This window comes from Pristiophorus japonicus, chromosome 10 (assembly GCF_044704955.1).
Source record: "Pristiophorus japonicus isolate sPriJap1 chromosome 10, sPriJap1.hap1, whole genome shotgun sequence".
Classification (NCBI taxonomy): domain Eukaryota; kingdom Metazoa; phylum Chordata; class Chondrichthyes; family Pristiophoridae; genus Pristiophorus; species Pristiophorus japonicus.
The window spans coordinates 168,468,165-168,489,402 of NC_091986.1; the positions used below are offsets into that span (position 1 = coordinate 168,468,165).

The following is a 21,238-nucleotide window of genomic DNA, read 5'->3' on the forward strand; positions in this document are numbered from 1 at the left end:
TTGGAAAACCACAAATGTAACACCCCTGTTTAAAAAAGGAGGCAGACAGAAAGCAGGAAACTATAGACCGGTCATCTGTCATTGGGAAAATGCTGGAGTCCATTTGTTATGTCTTGAATAAAGAATCTGACCAGATACTGTTAGCTCAAAGTAATGTGTGATCCTAGTCCTTTATTGCAGGTCTCCAGACTGCCTCTCCAGCCTGTGAGGCCTCCTTATGTACAGATGCTCCCAAGAGATTGTGGGATCCCTTGGGACTACAGTGGATGAGCCCTCTGGTGGCTAAACAAGGTATTTACAGCTTTACATATATAACAACACTCCCTCCCCCCACCCCCCCAAAGTCAACACTGTAACTATTTACAATGTGACTCGATCTGGGGCCTTTCTTTCCCTGGTTGATTGTCTCAGTGCAAATGCTGGTTTTGGTGGGCCCTCACTGGGCTGCTGCGCAGCTGGCCTTGCAGGGCTGCTGGGTGTGGTGAGTCCTGCTGGGCTGCTGCACGTGATGGATTCTGCTTCGTGGTCGGTTGTCACTTGTGTGTGTGTTGGGGGATCGAAAAAGGTAGAGTCTATTGTAGGTTGTTTTGGATAGTCTGTGAATCTGAGTTTGGTTTGGTCCAAGTGTTTTCTGCAGGTGAGTCCATTTGAAAGTTTGACCAGAAACACACTTCTCCCCTCTTTGGCTACGACAGTGCCGGGGAGCCACTTGAACCTTGTCCATAGTTCAGCACAAATACAGGATCATTAATCTCGATTTTGCGTGACACATTTGCGTGATCATGTTGAAGCCGCCTGCTCTCTACCTGTTCGTGTAGATCAGGGTGGACTAATGAGAGCCTTGTCTTAAGTGCCCGTTTCATGAGCAGTTCAGCGGGGGAACCCAAGTGAGCGAGTAGGGTCTTGTGCGGTAACTAAGCAGGACTCGGGATAGGTGAGTCTGCAGTGAGCCTTCAGTTATCCTCTTCAAGCTCTGCTTGATTGTTTGCACTGCTCGCTCTGCCTGGCCATTGGATGCTGGTTTGAACAGGGCAGATGTGACATGATTGATCTCATTGTGGGTCATGAACTCTTTGAACTCGGCACTGGTGAAGCACGGCTCATTGTCACTCACAAGGACATCAGGCAGGCCGTGCGTGGCAAACATGGCCTGCAGGCTTTCAATGGTGGCAGCGGACGTGCTTGCCGACATTATCTCACATTCAATCCATTTGGAGTACGCATCTACAACCACAAGGAACATTTTTTCCAAGAATGGGCCTGCATGGACCCTGGACCACGGTTTGGAGTGCCAGGACCATAAACTTAGTGGCACCTCCCTAGGTGCATTGCTTAACTGTGAACATGTGTTACATTTGTGCATGCAGGACTCTAAGCCTTCATCGATACCAGGCCACCACATGTGGGATCTGGCTATCGCTTTCATCATCACAATGCCTGGGTGGGTACTGTGGAGATCACTAATGAAAGTGTCCCTGCCCTTTTTTGGCACCACTACCCGATTACCCCATAGGAGGCAGTCTGTCTGTATGGACATTTCATCTCTGCGCCACTGGTACGGCTTTATTTCTTCCTGTGTCTCTAACGGGATATTAGACCAACTCCCGTGGAGCAAACAGTTTTTTTTACTAAGGACAGTAAGGGGTCCTGGCTCGTCCAGGTTCTAATCTGTCGGGCGGTAACAGGTGATTGCTCACTCTCGAATGCTTCCATTACCATAACTAAATCAACGGGATGTGCCATCTCCACCCCGGTGGTGAGCAATGGCAGCCTACTGAGAGCATTGGCACAGTTTTCTGTGCCTGGCCTGTAGCGGATGGCATAGTTGTATGCGGATAACGTGAGCGCCTATCTTTTGGCTAAGATCAAGTGTAGTATCTGTTCTCGGCCTTTTGGCTAAGATCATGCGTAACTGACCTGACAGGGGAGTAACCATGAATCCAAAGTGGTTCTCCCTGGATCAGGAAGGTGGTTCTCCTATGCTTTTTGGAAATAGGAGGTGGGTGGGGTGGCTTGACCCATCCACCTCCACGGAGGTGTGTGGGGGGCCTGACCCATCCACCTCCATGGCACGAACCTGGTATTGCAGTACTTCCAGGAACGGTGCAGTGGCTCTCGGCCTTTTGGCTAAGAGCATTGGCGCAGAGTGATCCTTGATGTGTACAAGGTGACCTCTGGCGTTTGTGATTTGACAAAGAATTGGAAAGATAGGCAACGAAAAATTTAAAAAAAAACACAAAAACGTGAGCGCCTATCTCTGGGTGCGGGCCGATGCATTTATATTTATCCCCTTACTTTCAGAAAAGAGGGATATAAGTGGCTTATGGTCAGTTTCCAATTCAAATTTGAGCTCAAATAGATATTGATGCATTTTCTTTACCTCATAAACACATGCCAACGCTTCTTTTTCGATCATGCTGTCGGCCCTCTCAGCCTTAGACAGACTTCTGGATGCATAAGCAATCGGTTGCAATTTCCCAGATTCATTAGCTTGTTGCAATACACACCCAACACTGTATGACGACGCATCACATGCTAGTACCAAACCCTTATATGGATCATACAACACAAGCAATTTGTTTGAGCATAACAGTTTCCTAGCTTTCTCAAAGGCATTTTATTGGCTTTTACTCCATAGCCATTCATCTCCTTTACGCAGTAAAGAATGCAGGGGTTCTAACAATGTGCTAAGGCCCAGTAAGAAGTTACCAAAATAGTTCAGGAGTCCTAGAAACGACCGCAGCTCCGTCACGTTCTGTGGCCTCGATGCGTTCTTGATTGCCTCCGTCTTCGAATCGGTGGGCCTGATGCCGTCCAACACGATTCTTCTCCCCAGGAACTCCACTTCAGGCGCCAGGAAAACGCACTTTGAGCATTTTAACCTGAGCCCCACACGATTAAGCCGACTAAGAACCTCCTGCAGGTTCTGCAGGTGCTCGGCGGTGTCCTGACCTGTAACCAAGATATCGTCCTGGAAGACCACCGTGCGCGGGACCGACTTCAGCAAGCTTTCCATGTTCCTCTGGAATATCACCACGGGCAATCAAATTCCAAACAGGCATCTGTTGCAAATGAAGAGATCTTTGTGCGTGTCGATGCAGGTGAGGCCCTTCGATGATTCCTCCAGCTCCTGCGTCATGTAGGCCGAGGTCAAGTCAAACTTCGTGTTCCTCCTGCCAGCATCGCAAATAGGTCATCTGCTTTTGGTAGCAGGTACTGATCCTGCAGGGAGAAACGATTGATATTTACTTTGTAATCACCACAGATTCTGATGGTGCCGTCTTCCTTGAGGACTGGAACAATCGGACTGGCCCACTCGTTGAATTCGATCGGCGAAATGAAGCCCTCTTGTTGCAGCAGGTCCAGCTCGTTCGCCACCCTCTCTCGCATCATGTACGGTACCACTGTTGTCTTGTGATGGATGGGCCGTGCCCCCTGAATCAAGTGGATCTGCACTTTTGCTCCTTGGAACTTCCTGATTCCCGGTTCGAACAGCGAGGGGAACTTGTTTAGAACCTGGGCACATGAAGTGTCATCGAAGGACGAGAGCGCTCGGACGTCGTCCCAGTTCCAGCGTATCTTTCCCAGCCAGCTCCTGCCGAACAGCATGGGGCCATCGCCCGGTATCACCCAGAGTGGGAAATTCTGCACCGCTCCAACGTGGGAGACCTTTACGGTAGCACTGCCGATTACGGGAATCAGTTCCTTTGTGGACATTCTCAGTTTAGTGTGAATGGGAGTCAGGGCTGGCCTTGAGGCCTTGCTGCACCACAATTTATCGAAAGTTTTTTTGCTCATTGTGGACTGGCTCGCGCCTATGTCCAGCTTCATTAACTCCGGGAGTCCATTTAATTCAACCTTCAGCATTATCGAGGGACACTTTGTGGTAAATGTGTGCACCACATATACCTCTGCCTCCTCAGTCTGAGGCTCTGGTTCGTCGTGATCCACTGTGGATCTGTCCTCCGCTGCAACATGCAGGATTAGCTGGATTTGCAGCTCGCCTGCACATACGTTGGAGGTGTCCCATTGTCCCACAGACCTTGCAAATGTATCCTTTGAAGTGGCATGAATGGAAACGATGATCACCTCCGCAGCGCCAACAAGGTGTTAATGGCCTAGCATGCACCACCATTGATGGTGAACTCTGAGACATATGCGGACGTACAGCTGCAGGCATGTGAGTCCTGCCATGTACGTTACGATTCAAAAACAACATTACTTTGTACACAGTACTTGCAGCAGCACTCGTGTGCTGAGAGATTTGTTTGGTATTGTCACTGGTGGCGATGAATACCTGGGCTATCATAGAAACATAGAAAATAGGTGCAGGAGTAGGCCATTCAGCCCTTCGAGCCTGTACCATCATTCAATAAGATCATGGCTGATCATTCCCTCAGTACCCCTTTCCTGCTTTCTCTCCATACCCCTTGATCCCCTTAGCCGTAAGGGCCAGAATCAACTCCCTTTTCAATATATCCAATGAACTGGCATCAACATCTCTCTGCGGCAGGGAATTCCACAGGTTAACAACTCTCTGAGTGAAGAAGTTTCTCCTCATCTCAGTCCTACTCCTTATTCTAAGACTGTGTCCCCTGGTTCTGGGCTTCCCCAACATCGGGATCACTCTACCCGCATCTAACCTGTCCAGTCCCGTCAGAATCTTATGTTTCTATGAGATCCCCTCTCATCCTTCTAAACTCCAATGTATAAAGGCCCAGTTGATCCAGTCTCTTCTCATATGTCAGTCCTGCCATACCAGGAATCAGTCTGGTGAACCTTCGCTGAAGGGAGGACCTTGAGACAATCACTATTACTAGGGGGGTGGTGCTGGACAGGCTAATGGGACTCAAGGTAGACAAGTCCCCTGGTCTTGATGAAATGCATCCCAGGGTATTAAAAGAGATGGCGGAAGTTATAGCAGATGCATTCGTTATAATCTACCAAAATTCTCTGGCCTCTGGGGAGGTGCCATCGGATTGAAATGCCTCTGTTTAAAAAGGGGGGACAGACAAAAGGCAAAACTAACTATAGGCCGGTTAGTTTGGCATCTGTAGTGGGGAAAATGCTTGAAGCTATCATTAAGGAAGAAATAGCAGGACATCTAGATAGGAATAGTGCAATCAAGCACACGCAGCATGGATTCATGAAGGGGAAATCATGTGTAACTAATTTACTGGAACTCTTTGAGGATATAACGAGCATGGTGGATAGGGATGTACCGATGGATGTGGTGTATTGAGATTTCCAAAAGACATTTGATAAGGTGCCACACAAAAGGTTACTGCAGAAGATAAAGGTACGCGGAGTCAGAGGAAATGTATTAGCATGGATCGAGAAAGCAGAGAGTCGGGATAAATGAGTTATTTTCGGGTTGGAAATCGGTGGTTAGTGGTGTGCCACAGGGATCGGTACTGGGACCACAACTGTTTACAATATACATAGATGACCTGGAAGAGGGGACAGAGTGTAGTGTAACAAAATTTGCAGATGACACAAAGATTAGTGGGAAAGCAGGTTGTGTAGAGGACACAGAGAGGCTGCAAAGAGATTTAGATAGGTTAAGCGAATGGGCTAAGGTTTGGCAGATGGAATACAATGTCAGAAAATGTGAGGTCATCCACCTTGGGAAAAAAAACAGTAAATGGGAATATCATTTGAATGGGGAGAAATTACAACATGCTGTGGTGCAGAGGGACCTAGGGGTCCTTGTGTATGAATCCCAAAAAGTTAGTTTGCAGGTGCAGCAGGTAATCAGGAAGGCGAATGGAATGTTGGCCTTCATTGCGAGAGGGATGGAGTACAAAAGCAGGGAGGTCCTGCTGCAACTGTACAGGGTATTGGTGAGGCCGCACCTGGAGTACTGCGTGCACCTTACTTAAGGAAGGATATACTAGCTTTGGAAGGGGTACAGAGACGATTCACTAGGCTGATTCCAGAGATGAGGGGGTTACCTTATGATGATAGATTGAGTAGACTGGGTCTTTACTCGTTGGAGTTCAGAAGGATGAGGGGTGATCTTATAGAAACATTTAAAATAATGAAGGGGACAGACAGGATAGAGGCAGAGAGGTTGTTTCCACTGGTCGGGGAGACTAGAACGAGGGGGCACAGCCTCAAAATACAGGGGAGACAATTTAAAACCGAGTTGAGAAGGAATTTCTTCTCCCAGAGGGTTGTGAATCTGTGGAATTCTCTGCCCAAGGAAGCAGTTAAGGCTAACTCATTGAATGTATTCAAATCACAGATAGATAGATTTTTAACCAATAAGGGAATTAAGGATTATGGGGAGCGGGTGGGTAAGTGGAGCTGAGTCCACGGCCAGATCAGCCATGATCTTGTTGAATGGCGGAGCAGGCTCGAGGGGCTAGATGGCCTACTCCTGTTCCTAATTCTTATGTTCTTATGTTCTTATGTTTTTATGTTCTTATTAATGCTGGGGAAGTCCAGAACCAGGGGTCACAGTCTAAGGATAAGGGGTAAGCCATTTAGGATCGAGATGAGGAGAAACTTCTTCACCCAGAGAGTGGTGAACCTGTGGAATTCTCTATCACAGAAAGTTGTTGAGGCCAATTCACTAAATATATTCAAAAATGAGTTAGATGTAGTCCTTACTAGTAGGGTGATCAAGGGGTATGGCGAGAAAGCAGGAATAGGGTACTGAAATTGCATGTTCAGCCATGAACTCATTGAATGGCGGTGCAGGCTCGAAGGGCCGAATGGCCTACTCCTGCACCTATTTTCTATGTTTCTATGTTTCTAAGCACTCCCTCAATAGCAAGAACGTCCTTCCTCAGATTAGGAGACCAAAACTGAACACAATATTCAAGGTGAGGCCTCACCAAGGCCCTGTACAACTGCAGTAAGACCTCCCTGCTCCTATACTCAAATCCCCTAGCTATGTAGGCCAACATACCATTTGCCTTCTTCACCGCCTGCTGTACCTGTATGCCAACTTTCAAACACTGATGAACCATGGCACCCAGGTCTTTTTGCACCTCCTTTTTTCCTAATCTGCCGCCATTCAGATAATATTCTGTCCTCGCGTTTTTGCCACCAAAGTGGATAACCTCACATTTATCCATGTTATACTGCATCTGCCATGCATTTGTCCACTCCCCTAACCTGTCCAAGTCACCCTGCAGCCTCTTAGCGTCCCCCTCACAGCTCACACCGCCACCCAGTTTAGTGTCATCTGCAAACTTGAAGATATTACACTCAATTCCTTCATCTAAATCATTAATGTATATTGTAAAGAGCTGGGATCCCAGCACTAAGCCCTGTGGCACTCCAATAGTCACTGCCTGCCATTCTGAAAAGGACCCGTTTATCCCGACTCTCTGCTTCCTGTCTGCCAACCAGTTCTCTATCCATGTCAATACATTACCCCCACTACCATGTGCTTTAATTTTGCACACCAATTTCTTGTGTGGGGCCTTGTCAAAAGCCTTTTGAAAGTCCAAATACATCACATCCACTGGTTCTCCCCTGTCCACTCTACTAGTTACATCCTCCAAAAATTCCAGAAGATTTGGCAAGCATGATTTCTCCTTCATAAATCCATGCTGACTTGGACCGATCCTGTCACTGCTTTCCAAATGTGCTGCTATTTCATCCTTAATAATTGATTCCAACATTTTCCCCACTATTGATGTCAGGCTAACCGGTCTATAATTACCCACTTTCTCTCTCCCTCCCTTTTTAAAAAGTGGTGTTACATTAGCTACCCTCCAGTCCATAGGAACTGATCCAGAGTCGATAGACTGTTGGAAAATGATCACCAATGAATCCACTATTTCTAGGGCCACTTCCTTAAGTACTCTGAGATGCAGACTATCAGGCCCCGGAGATTTATCGGCCTTCAATCCCATCAATTTCCCTAACACAATTTCCCGCCTAATAAGGATATCCTTCAGTTCCTCCTTCTCACTAGACCCTCGGTCCCCTAGTACTTCCGGAAGGTTATTTGTGTCTTCCTTCGTGAAGACAGAACCAAAGTATTTGTTCAATTGGTCTGCCATTTCTTTGTTCCCCGTTATAAATTCACCTGAATCTGACTGCAAAGGACCTACGTTTGTCTTCACTAATCTTTTTCTCTTCACATATCTATAGAAGCTTTTGCAGTCAGTTTTTATGTTCCCGGCAAGCTTCTTCTCGTACTCTATTTTCCCTCTCTTAATTAAACCTTTTGTCCTCCTCTGCTGAATTCTAAATTTCTCCTAGTCCTCAGGTTTGTTGCTTTTTCTGGCCAATTTGTATGCCTCTTCCTTGGATTTAACACTATCCTTAATTTCCCTTGTTAGCCACGGTTGAGCCACCTTCCCAATTTTACTTTTACTACAGACAGTGATGTACAACTGCTGAAGTTCATCCATGTGATCTTTAAATGTTTGCCATTGCCTATCCACCGTCAAGCCTTTAAATATCATTTGCCAGTCTATTCTAGCCAATTCACGCCTCAAACCATCGAAGTTACCTTTCCTTAAGTTCAGGATCCTAGTTTCTGAATTAACTATGTCACTCTCCATCTTAATAAGGACTTCTACCATGTTATGATCACTCTTCCCCAAGGGGCCTCGCACATCAAGATTCCTAATTAGTCCTTTCTCATTACACATCACCCAGTCTAGGATGGCCAGCTCCCTCGTTGATTCCTCGACATATTGGTCTCGAAGACCATCCCTAATACACTCCAGGAAATCCTCCTCCACCGTATTGCTATCAGTTTGGTTAGCCCAATCAATATGTAGATTAAAGTCACCCATGATAACTGCTGTACCTTTATTGCATACATTCCTAATTTCTTGTTTGATGCTGTCCCCAACCTTACTACTACTGTTTGGTGGTCTGTACACAACTACCACTAGCGTTTTCTGCCCCTTGGTATTCCGTAACTCCACCCATATCGATTCCACATCATCCAAGCTAATGTCCTTTCTTACTATTGCGTTAATTTCCTCTTTAACCAGCAATGCCACCCCGCCTCCTTTTCCTTTCTGTCTATCCTTCGTAAATGTTGAATACTCCTGGATGTTGAGTTCCCAGCCTTGGTCATCCTGGAGCTATGTCTCCATGATGCCAATTACATCATACCCATTAACTGCTATCTGTGCAGTTAATTCGCCCACCTTATTCCGAATACTCCTTGCATTGAGGCACAGAACCTTCAGGCTTGTCTTTCGAATGCACTTTGCCCCTTTAGAATTTTGGTGTAATGTGGCCCTTTTTGCATTTTGCCTTAGGTTTCTCTGCCCTCCACTTTTACTTTTCTTCTTTCTATCTTTTGCTTCTGCCCCCATTCTACTTCCCTCTGTCTCCCTTCATAGGTTCCCACCCCCTTGCCATATTAGTTTAACTCCTCCCCAACAGCACTAGCAAACACTCCCCCTAGGTCATTGGTTCTGGTCCTGCCCAGGTGCAGACCATCTGGTTTGTGCTGGTCCCACCTCCCCCAGAACCGGTTCCAATGTCTCAGGAATTTGAATCCCTCTCTTGTGCACCACTCCTCAAGCCATGTATTCATCTGAGCTATCCTGCGATTCCTACTCTGACTAGCACTTGGCACTGGTAGCAATTCTAAGATTACTACTTTTGAGGTCCTACTTTTTAATTTCGCTTCTAGCTCCCTAAATTCGTCTCATAGGACCTCAACCCGTCTTTTACCTATATCGTTGGTACCTATATGCACGACAACTGGCTATTCACTTTCCCTTTTCAGAATATCCTGCACTCGCTCCGAGACACCCTTGACCCTTGCACCAGGGAGGCAACATACCATCCTGGAGTCTCGGTTGCGGCCGCAGAAACGTCTATCTATTCCGTTTACAATTGAATCCCCTATCACTCTCGGTCTCCCACTCTTTTTCCTGCCCTCCTGTGCAGCAGAGCCAGCCACGGTGCCATGAACTTGGCTGCTGCTGCTGCCCTCCCCTGATGAGTCATCCCCCTCAACAGTACCCAAAATGGTGTATCTGTTTTGCAGGGGGATGACCGCAGGGGACCCCTGCACTACCTTCCTTGCACTGCTCTGCCTGTTGGTCATCCATCCCCTATCTGGCTGTGTACACTTTACCTGCGGTAAGACCAACTCACTAAACGTGCTATTCACGTCATTCTCAGCATCGTGGATGCTCCAGATTGAATCCACCCGCAGCTTTAGGGCGGCAACGCGGTCTGTCAGGAGCTGCAGGCGGATGCATTTCCCGCACATGTAGTCGTCAGGGACACCGGAAGCGTCCCTGACTTTCCACATATTATAGGAGGAGCACAACATGTGTCTGAGCTGTCCTGCCATGACTTAACCCTTAGATAAACTTAAATTGGCAACAACAATGCTAAAGGTTACTTACAGATAAAGAAAAGAAAAAGAAAAGCTACTTACCAATCACCAGTCAATCACTTACCCCCTTGGCTGTGATGTCACCTTTTGATTTCTTTCTACTTCTTTTTGCCTTCTCTCCCCGCTGCAGCTGCACCGGTTGGGCCTTTATAGGCCGCTCCCGAACTCCCGCACCGCCTCTCCTCAACAACGAACTCCCGACGACTCACGGACGCTGGGTCTTTATAGGCTGCTCCCGAACTCCCGCACCGCCTCTTCTCGACAACGAACTATCGCTATGTCTTTCCTCAAGGTTAGGGTCTCAACAGTCAAAAGTTTGCAAAGTATTACTTCATGGCCAATGCCAAGTACAAAGAAGTTCCTGAGCATGTGCTCCAAGTGTCCTTCAAATTCGCAATGTCCTGCAAGGTGCCTTAGCTCGGTGACGTAGCTCACCACTTCCTAGCCTTCAGACCTTTTGTACGTGCAGAACCAGTACGTCGCCATAAGAACGCTTTCCTTCGGGTTTAGATACTCCCGGACCAGTGTGCACAAATCATCGTATGATTTCTCTGTGGGTTTTTCTGGAGCAAGCAGATTTTTCATGAGGCCATACATTGGTGCCCCGCAAACGGTGAGGAGGATCACCCTTCGTTTGGCAGCGTTGGCTTCTCCTTCCAGCTCGTTGGCCACGAAGTATTGGTTGAGTCGTTCCATGAAGGTTTCCCAATCATCTCCCTCTGAAAATTTCTCCAGATGCCCACGGTTCTCTGCATTGTTGCGGTGGGGTTCGTCATCTGTACCTCATTGCCAGTTGTTATGTCTTGAATAAAGAATCTGAGCAGATACTGTAAGCTCAAAGTAATGTGTGACTGTAGTCCTTTATTACAGGGCTCCAGAGTGCCTCTTCAGCCTGTGAGGCCTGTTTTTGTACAGGTGCTCCCAAGGGATTGTGGGATCCCTTGGGACTCCAGGGGATGAGCCCTCTGGTGGATAAACAAGGTATTTACAGGTTTACATATATAATACCATTATTTAAAAAAGCAGTAGCAGGACATTTGGAAAAGCATAATTCAATCAAGCAGAGTCAGCATGGTTTTATGAAAGGGAAATCATGCTTGACAAATTTGCTGGAGTTCTTCGAGGATGTAACAAGCAGGGTGGATAAGGGGGAACCAGAGGATGTGGTGTATTTGGATTTCCAGAAGGCATTCAGTAAGGTGCCACATAAAAGGGTACTGCACAAGATAACATTTCATGGGGTTGGGGGTAATATATTAGCATGGATACAGGATTGGCTAACTGACAGAAAACAGAGAGTCAGGACAAACGGGTAATTTTCCGGTTGGCAAACAGTGACTAGTAGGGTGCCACAGAGATCGATGCTGGGGCCTCAATTATTAACAATCTATATTAATGACTTGGATGAAGGGATCGACTGTAATGTAGCCAAGTTTGCTGATGACTCAAAGATGGGTGGGAAAACAAATTGTGCGTACACAAAAAATCTGCAAAAGATATAGACAGACTAAGTGAGTGGGCAAACATTTGGCAGATGGAATATAATGTAGGAAAATGTGAGGTTATTCTCTTTGGCAGAAAAAATAGAAAAGCAGATTATAATTTAAATGGAGAAAAATTGAAAAGAGCTACATTACAGAGACCTGGGGGTCCTTGTGCATGAAACACAAAAAGTTAGTATGTTGGTACAGCAAATAATCAGGAACGTAAATGGAATGTTGGCCTTTATTGCAAGGGAGAGAGAGTATAAAAGCAGAGAAGTCCTGCTATAATTGTACAGGGTATTGGTGAGGCCACACCTGGAGTACTGCTCATTTCCTCAACAATTACATTTTTGTGGAAACATTGTAATGTTTATTCGTTTAACCAATTTTAAGTGAATTATTTTGTTGCATCTTAAACTCAGCGCCATATTAAAGCATGAAAAAAATTGTTGATTGGGAAATCGGGAATCACTATACTTTGCCTGAAAACATGAACAACATGATGAGGAGCAGCCTGACATTAGAAAAAGGGAACTTGCATCTCCTATGGGATGTAGCCATCCTAACTGCTATTTGCTACTACCATTGTTCCGACTAATGTCTCCGCAAGATCCTGCAAATAACCTGGGAGGACAGACGCACCAACTTTAGCGTCCTCGACCAGGCCAACATCCCCAGCATTGAAGCACTGGCCACACTTGATCAGCTCCGCTGGGCACGCCACATTGTTCGTATGCCAGACACAAGACTCCCAAAGCAAGCGCTCTACTTGGAACTCCTTCACGGCAAATGAGCCAAAGGTGGGCAGAGGAAACGTTACAAGGACACCCTCAAAGCCTCCCTGAAAAAGTGCAACATCCCCACTGATACCTGAGAGTCCCTGGCCAAAGACCGCCCTAAGTGGAGGACGTGCGTCCGGGAGGGCGCTGAGCACCTCGAGTCTCATCACCGAGAGCATGCAGAAATCAAGCGCAGGCAGCGGAAGGAGCGTGCGGCAAACCAGTCTCACCCACCCTTTCCAAAAATGACTATCTGTCCCACCTGTGACAGGGACTGCGGCTCTCGTATTGAACTGTTCAACCACCTAAGGACTCATTTTTAGAGTGGAAGCAAGTCTTCCTCGTTTCCGAGGGACTGCCTATGATGATGATGTCCCGGCTAATCTCAAATATTAGCATATCCTTCTCGGACAATGGTCTCTGACACAGAAGCAAGTTCTAACATACATCAAGCACTGCATCATTAAATTTTGCAGTAGCCCGTGCCCCTCCAGAATCTGTCACAACACTTCTCCATAAATTTTCACTACTTTTAACTCCTCCAAATTCCATCCTATGATTGGCCCTTTAAATGCTCCAGTTGAGATTGCATCATGCGGGTCTTCACCACACCTGTTGTCGTGCGCTGCAGATGCCAAACCCGGAAGTAAAATTATAATGAGATGGCCCCCTTGTAATTGCCCATTCCGACAGGCCGAGATTTATTTCTGGTTTCACACTCGATATTGCACCCTCAATTCCCTGCTCCAAACATGCCTCAGTGTTATTATCAGGCCCCGTATCTCAGACAAGCACTCTGACAGCACAGAGGCTGTGGAGGCATCGAGAGGTGGTGGAGGGGTAGAGCTGGGTGTTATTGATGTACATGTGAGAGCTGCCTCCATGTCTATGGTAGCATGTAGATTGAGATGCCAACAATGGGTCCTTGCGGGATGCAGAGGTGGCTGTATAGGGGTAGATTGAGAAGCCATTGCTAGAGATGCTCCTGCTGCAATCAAATAGGTAAGGGTGGAACCAAGTAACAGAAATCTCACCAAACTGAACGATGAAGTGTTGGTTTACTGTGGCAAAGGTTGCAGAGAGTAAAAGAACCAGTAGGATAGAACAGCATGGTCACAGTCACAGAGAATGTTATTGGTGGCTTTGGTTAGGGCCATTTCGGTAGCAAATGATGGATTGTGTTATGTTAACATTTGGAATGTGAACTTGTTGTTTCTAGATACATGGCATTTTGCATAGTAAAGCAGTGTATGGAATACAAGATTTTAAAAAAAGCATTGAAAAAATCTTAAAACTGCTAACAAAGTATGACTATAATGAATATCTTCGGCGTGGCAGCCCTGACCTGCAAGAACCATCAGCAGGTCGTGGCCTTCAAAGATATAGCGCGTGCTGGAGAGCGATGGCTGTGAAGAGGGTGACTGGATTGGACGTCACCATGGTCCAAGTCCCTGATTGGAGCATGGGCAGGTACAACAGGAGCAGTGAGGTTGGGGCACAGGAGCAGCGATTGATCATGGAGCAACATGATCAGGGCCCAGGGAAGGCATGAGTTCGGGGGCCAGAAGAGGTGAGGGCCCAGGGGCAGCATGGGCCAGCCCACACTGTGATATGTGTGCACACTAGGACCGTGCAGCAGAACTGGTCTCCAGTAATCTTGGTTAATCCTTGCCACCGGACCAAGACTTAGCTCTGTCAAGACCGTGTGGTGGCTGGTGTGCAACGGTCACCACACGTTAAAAAAATCCACGCACAGGCATCTACCATCCTTCAATATGTAGTTCGGGTCCTGGAATATGATGTCCTTCATTGAAACACCTGCGAACTCATCCCTTTTCGGCATGGAAGCAAGTCATCCGGTGCAGGTTCGAAGGGCTGAATGGCCTAGTACTGCTCCTATTTTCTATGTTTCTATCCTCGCTACAAGGGACCGCCTATGATGATGACTATCTTGCTGTGTTATTGTATGGAGTTCAGGCTTCTGCAAATCCTCTAAGCTGCAAATGGTTAACTACAATCTATCCATCCTCTCAATAACCTAAATGCTAACAATGTTTACAACCCTTTTGAAGCAGTTTCATAAACATTGATCATCCTCACTGTAATTTGAGGGTGTTAATTAGATTATTATTTATGTCTAGACAGGACAATGCTTTACATATGGTGCTTAGTTTAATCTTACACTATATATCTCTCCCTCCTCACAATAGTAATATATTCTTAGTTAGATTTTAAAGTATAAATCTACATAATAACCCTTATGTTAGACTGATTCTCATTTTTTGCCATACTACCATCTCCAGCTCATTCTAAGGGCAGAAATTCAGGCTCGCCCTTTTTTGGGTACATTCCCTGTGCCTGAATGGTGAGGCCCGAGACACCTGATATTTAGGCCTCCGGCCTCATTTCAATGCAGCCGGTGTGGCGGGAACAGTCAGCCAGCGAAGAATAAACCAAGATTAGGCTACTGCTGGTGTTGCCACAGCCCTGAAGTAAGTGAAAGCCAAGGGGGGTGAAATGGAGGCTGGGGAGAGAGATTAGAAGCCAGGTCAGGGAGAAATAGATATTTGAATTGCGCTGCTTCAAGATGTTAATGCTCTTCATCTGTAGTAAAAGTGGTGGTCACCTCACGCAGAGTAACATCAGACTGGAGGAGGTTGTAGACGTTTCTGGGAGAAAATGACTGTGTGGAGATAGAACTAGATGAAAAATAACTCCTTGGAGGATTGACGACCATCGTACTTTTGCAGCTGTGATGTCAGACACTCATTGATTTTTTTTATCATCATCAGTCTCTGTCACTGCTGCAGTCTACTCATCCTGAAATGGTGCCAAGAGCTTCGATGAACAGAAAGTTAGGAAAAGGGAGAGAGATCATAAGCTGGGAGGGAGAGGGAAGGAAATGAAGGCTTTGTGCTGGACGGGTGGAACAGAGGCTGGGGGGGGAGCGGAGGGAATAGATTGGAAGCTGGAGGAGTGGGAAAAAAGGAAGCTGGTGGTGGGTAGATTGGAAGCCAAAGAGGAAACGGAGGGAGTTCAGAGGCCGGGGGAATTGGAGGCTGCAGGGGATCAGAAGCTGGGGAACTCAGAAGCAGGGAGGAGATTGGAAGCCAGGGATCGGAGACTAGAGGGATCAGGGAGCAGGTGGGTGAGCGGTGGCGGACCACGCTTATAAATGTGGAGTCGGGATGAACACCCTTGAATCTCCCGGCTCCACATTCAGGTAAGCATCTTTAAAAAACTTACCTTGTAGGCAATATTCCCTTTAATTTTTTTTGGGGTGCGGGGCCCCTTTAAGGGGAGGCGCGGCCCATGCTATGTACCATGCATGAACGGTTTTGCGATTTAAAATCCGATGAGCCGCCAGCTCAGGAACTGCAGCGCACTGCATTGCCGCATGGCTTAAAGGGAACATTGCTTGTAGGTAGCAGGCGGTCCCAGAGTCTGGTGTTCCTGAGTGCAACCAACCCCAGCTGCCTCAGGGTAAACCAATCTTGCAGTGGGGGCCTCAAACTGGCATTACGCCCCTTATTTGCATATGTAATATTATACGGTCCATCTTATTCTACTCTGTATCATTAACACTGATTTATGATTAATAAGAATGATAAATAAGGTTTAAAAAAATCTTCATGACTGTCTACCGGCAGTCTAATTAAATTGTATATAAATGTAGCTGACACCACTGAATTAGCATAGCATCTTTCAAAACCACCAACCCATAAAACCACCTATCTCCACACTACATCTTGATATTGCACAAACCAATCACTCCACGTACAAAAGGATCTGTTGTGGTTATAACTACTGTGAATAATCTGAAGATATTTAAATAGCGTTGTTTCAAGATGTTAATGATCATTGTCTGTAGTAAAAGTGGTGACCACGTCACTGAGGGTGACGGCAGCCTGCCGGAGGTTGCAGCGAAGATAGAATGGGATGAAAACGAATGCATTGAAGGATCAACTTGGGTTCCTTTGCCTGTAATCTTGCGCCAATATCATCAGAAGCCCACTCTACCTTTGCAGCTGTGATGTCAGGGACTCATTGCTTTTTATCATCATCAATCTCTATCACTACTGCAGTCTACTCATCCTGAAATGATGCCAAGAGCTTTGATGAATGGAGAGTTAGAAAAAGGCTTAGATATACTGTTATACAGAGCAACTCGTGATTAGACAATTAATTACAGAAGTCTATAGTGGTTTTTTGACAGAACGAAAAACGAATGACAAGAACATTTTATGACCTCAGGACATCTCAAAGCGCTTTACAGCCAATGAAATACTTTTGAAGTGTAGTCACTGTTGTAATGGAAACACGACAGCCAATTTCTGCACAGCAAGGAACCACAAACACCAATGTGATAATGGCCAGATAATCTGTTTTTTAGTGCTATTGGTTGAGTGATAAATATTGTCCAGAAACATAGAAAATAGTTGCAGGAGTAGGCCATTCGGCCCTTCGAGCCTGCACCACCAATCAATAAGATCATGGCTGATCATTCACCTCAGTACCCATTTCCTGTTTTCTCTCCATACCCCTTGATTCCTTTAGCCGTAAGAGCCATATCTAACACCCTCTTGAATATATCTAACGAACTGGCATCAACAACTCTCTGTGGTAGAGAATTCCACAGGTTCACAATTCCCTGAGTGAAGAAGTTTCTCTTCATCTCGATCTTAAATGGCTTGCCCCTTATCCTTAGACTGTGACCCTGGTTCTGGACTTCCCCAACATTGGGAACATTCTTCCTGCATCTAACCTGTCCAGTCCCGTCAGAATTTTATATGTTTCTATGAGATCCCCTCTCATTCTTCTAAACTCCAGTGAATAAAGGCCCAGTCGATCCAGTCTCTCCTCATATGTCAGTCCAGCCATCCCTGGAATCAGTCTGGTGAACCTTCGCTGCACTCCCTCAATAGCAAGAATGTCCTTCCTCAGATTAGGAGACCAAAACTGAACACAATATTCCAGGTGAGGCCTCACCAAGGCCCTGTACAACTGCAGTAAGACCTCCCTGCTCCTATACTCAAATCCCCTAGCTATGAAGGTCAACATGCCATTTGCCTTCTTCACCGCCTGCTATACCTGCATGCCAACTTTCAATGACTGATGTATCATGACACCCAGGTCTCGTTGTACCTCCCCTTTTCCTAATCTGCCGCCATTCAGATAATATTCTGCCTTCATGTTTTTGCCACCAAAGTGGATAACCTCACAGTTATCAACATTATACTGCATCTGCCATTGATTTGCCCACTCACCTAACCTGACCAAGTCACCCTGCAGCCTCTTAGCATCCTCCTCACAGCTCACACCGCCACCCAGCTTAGTGTCATCTGCAAATTTGGAGATATTACATCTAAGTCATTGATGTATATTGTAAATAGCTGGGGTCCCAGCACTGAGCCCTGCAGCACCCCACTAGTCACTGCCTGCCATTCTGAAAAGGACCCATTTATCCCGACTCTCTGTTTCCTGTCTGCCAACCAGTTCTCTATCCACGTCAGTACAAAAATTGGGTAGAACTTCTCTGCTCTTCTTCGCAAAAGTGTCTTGGGATCTTTTACATCAACCTGAGAGGGAAGATGGGTCCTCACTTTAACGTCTCATCCGAAAGACTGCACCTCCAACAGCACTCATTTAGTACTGTACAGAAGATTCAGCCCAGATTTTGTGCTCAAGTTTCTAGAGTGGAACTTGAACCCACAACTTTCTGATTCAGAGGCGAGAGTGCTACCACTGAGCCACTGCTGACACCAGTTTGTGTTTTTTTGTTGATGACGTACAAGCAAACGACACCAAACAAAACGTAACCGTTCCCACCTGCACACTACTTTTTCTAACAGTTTTTTGTTTATTCCTTCATGGGATGTGGGCATCGCTGGCAAAGCCAGCGTTTATTGCCCATCCCTAATTGCCCTTGAGAAGGTGGTGGTGAGCCGCCTTCTTGAACCGCTGCAGTCCACGTGATGAAGGTACTCTCACAGTGCTGTTAGGGAGGGAGTTCCAAGATTTTGACCCAATGACGAGGAAGGAACGGTGATATATTTCTAAGTCAAGATGGTGTGTGACTTGGAGGGGAACTTGCAGGTGATGGTGTTCCGATGTGCCTGCTGCCCTTGTCCTTCTAGGTTGCTGAGGTCATGGATTTGGGAGGTGCTGCTGAAGAAGCCTTGGTGTGTATAGAAATAACGGCTGGAAATTCATCAGCCTTCCGCCGTGTTTTTTGGCGGTATTTCTTCATTTTGGGTGGAAAACGGTGCGGCGGGAAATTCATTGAAGTCTTCCGCCGCCGGGGAGTGAACCACCGGCATGCAACACTTAAAAAAGGGCTTCCACCTGAGTTTGGTCAAAGCGGTGACTCATAGATGGGAAAAAAAATGCCGAGGAGAAACATGTGGGAGCAGCCCTTGGAACAGCGGTACGTATGAAACCCTACAAAAAAAAATCAGTTGAAGTTTATTTTTAAATTCTTTTACAGCGATTCACTAGAAAAGGGTCTTGTGAATATTTTGCGATTTTTTTTGTAAAATAATTTTTTGTGTTTTGCCGCCTCGCTAGGCCCAACTCGTAGCAGTAATTGGCCTCGGACTAAAGTTGACGAGGATCGCGTTTTTTTGCTGCGAATCCTTGTGCAATGCCAATTTTTCCCGCTGGGCGGATTTTTCTCCATTTTTTCATGAATTTTCCGCGGAGAATTCATAGTGCAGTCATGGCATTTTTATTGGCAGGAAACCAGTGGTGGCGGTTTTTGATTAATTTCCAGGAGTGTAAATTCGGTACTGCCATTTTCGTGGCGATGACACCGCCTGAACGGTGATTTTACCGGCAGGTGGTAATCACCGCCTCAAATTGCCAAATTCAGTATTTTTCCCCAAAGATGAGAGTGCAGCACTAAAAGAGATGTTGCACACTCGTCGTCCGGCACCAATGGAGCAGTAGCTCAGGAGGCCTGCACAACTTTCCGGCGGTAAGCTGCCGGCATGCTAACGAATAAAAGTGAAAAAAAAAGTTTGTAGAAATTTATTTGACCGACACCCACACTTCCCCACTGTTGCCATAAATATGCTAAAAAAAAATAAACGTAACAATTTACCTTACTCTCTAGACGATAGCGCCCCGGGATCCCCGATGTACCGACAGCTTTCCCAGTGTGCTGGTAAAGCCGCCGATCCAACCTAATGTCGCAACCGCAGCGCCAAGGGGACATTGCATGCTCGATGACGTCACCGCGTGGGTGGCGGCAGAGCGTGCAGCGATATCTCTTAGCGCTGCCCCACCACCCAACTAAATTTTTCAGGAGGCGAGGAACTCGCTCTGCTGTGTCGGTAAGCCCTTAGCTGCCCATTAGCTGTCCCTCTCCAACACTAATGGGTGGCGTTACAAACCGAATTTAGACCGGTTTTTACAACAAAACAGCATCTTTCATGGTCAACTTCTGGTCCTCGCCTACAAATGACCATATTTATTTAATTCATTCTCACAACTTTCCATAAGTGAGATATAACCACACAACCTCTGGGTTGCTAGACCAGTAACGTTACCACTGGGCTACTGTACCTTGGAAATAGAAACAATACTTATCTCATTGATTTGGGAGAAACAAAAGCACCTATGAACTACATGGTAAGAAGAGAAGATCCCGGATGTCTGGTAGTGAATTAGAAGGTGGTAACCAAATTGGTGTGAACGTAAATGAAATAACAAAATTCAAGCAATTTACTTAGATCATCTGAAGTCTAGATCACTCTCCAAAATTCATAGGGCTAGATTTTCGGCATATGTCACTCATTTACCACCCACATATCCGCCGAGATTCAGTTTACCGCCCATACTTGATTATAAATGGAAACTAATGCCCGATTATCGCCCATTTATCACTGGCCGAACAATTACCGGCAGGAATGAGCTGAACTGCCCACACATATTTTTTTAATAAAATCTGATGTCATCACTTATGCACCACCCAGAAGACTGTTTATAATGGAAACTCGCACCCAAATACTGCCCAGATTATCGCCAAGCGCTACTTTCGGCATTTCGCCCATATACCGCCCAAATGATTGCTCGCCCAAAAAGATGTTCAAGAAAAGCTGTACTCACCTGACCTTAACCCAGCAGTATGGGCGCCATTTTGTAAATCAGAGGACTTTTAATAAAAGGCTGCTTCAGGTTGATGGTAGCGTTGGAGTAATTTGTGATTTTAAGGGTGTTTTAAAATCTTGACAATCATCTAATCACATTGTGGTGAATTTTGAGTTTATATTGTGTTTATAGAGGACAATTTAATAATTTTGAAGACAGATTAGGATATTTATAATAATGGAGCCTGTAATTTCTCAGCCAATTTTGATGACTACTCTCATGCTGCAGAATAGAGATGGGAGAAGGTTCATTGAGGAACTTTATTTGCCCAATCAAAGAGGTGGCCAACTGCTGAGGAGGAGGAGACATTACACCCAACGTATTTACAGGGATAAGCGATCATACCTGGACTTGTCCGATAACACGTGCATTACAAGGCTGCGATTGTGAAAGGAAGTCATTAGTGAGATATGCCAGCTAATTAAGGAAGATCTGCAGCCTACCAGCTGAGGTTAAGGTTACTGTGGCACTTTCCTTCTATGCAT

General features: G+C 46.1%; 1 non-coding gene across 1 annotated transcript; it reads left to right on the forward strand.

Annotated features, from left to right (window-relative positions):
- The first annotated feature begins 1,876 nt into the window (after positions 1-1,876).
- On the forward strand, positions 1,877-2,073 carry LOC139275429 (U2 spliceosomal RNA). The gene has a single exon (XR_011595718.1). It is a non-coding gene; the product is annotated as a U2 spliceosomal RNA (small nuclear RNA).
- Positions 2,074-21,238: the final 19,165 nt, after the last annotated feature.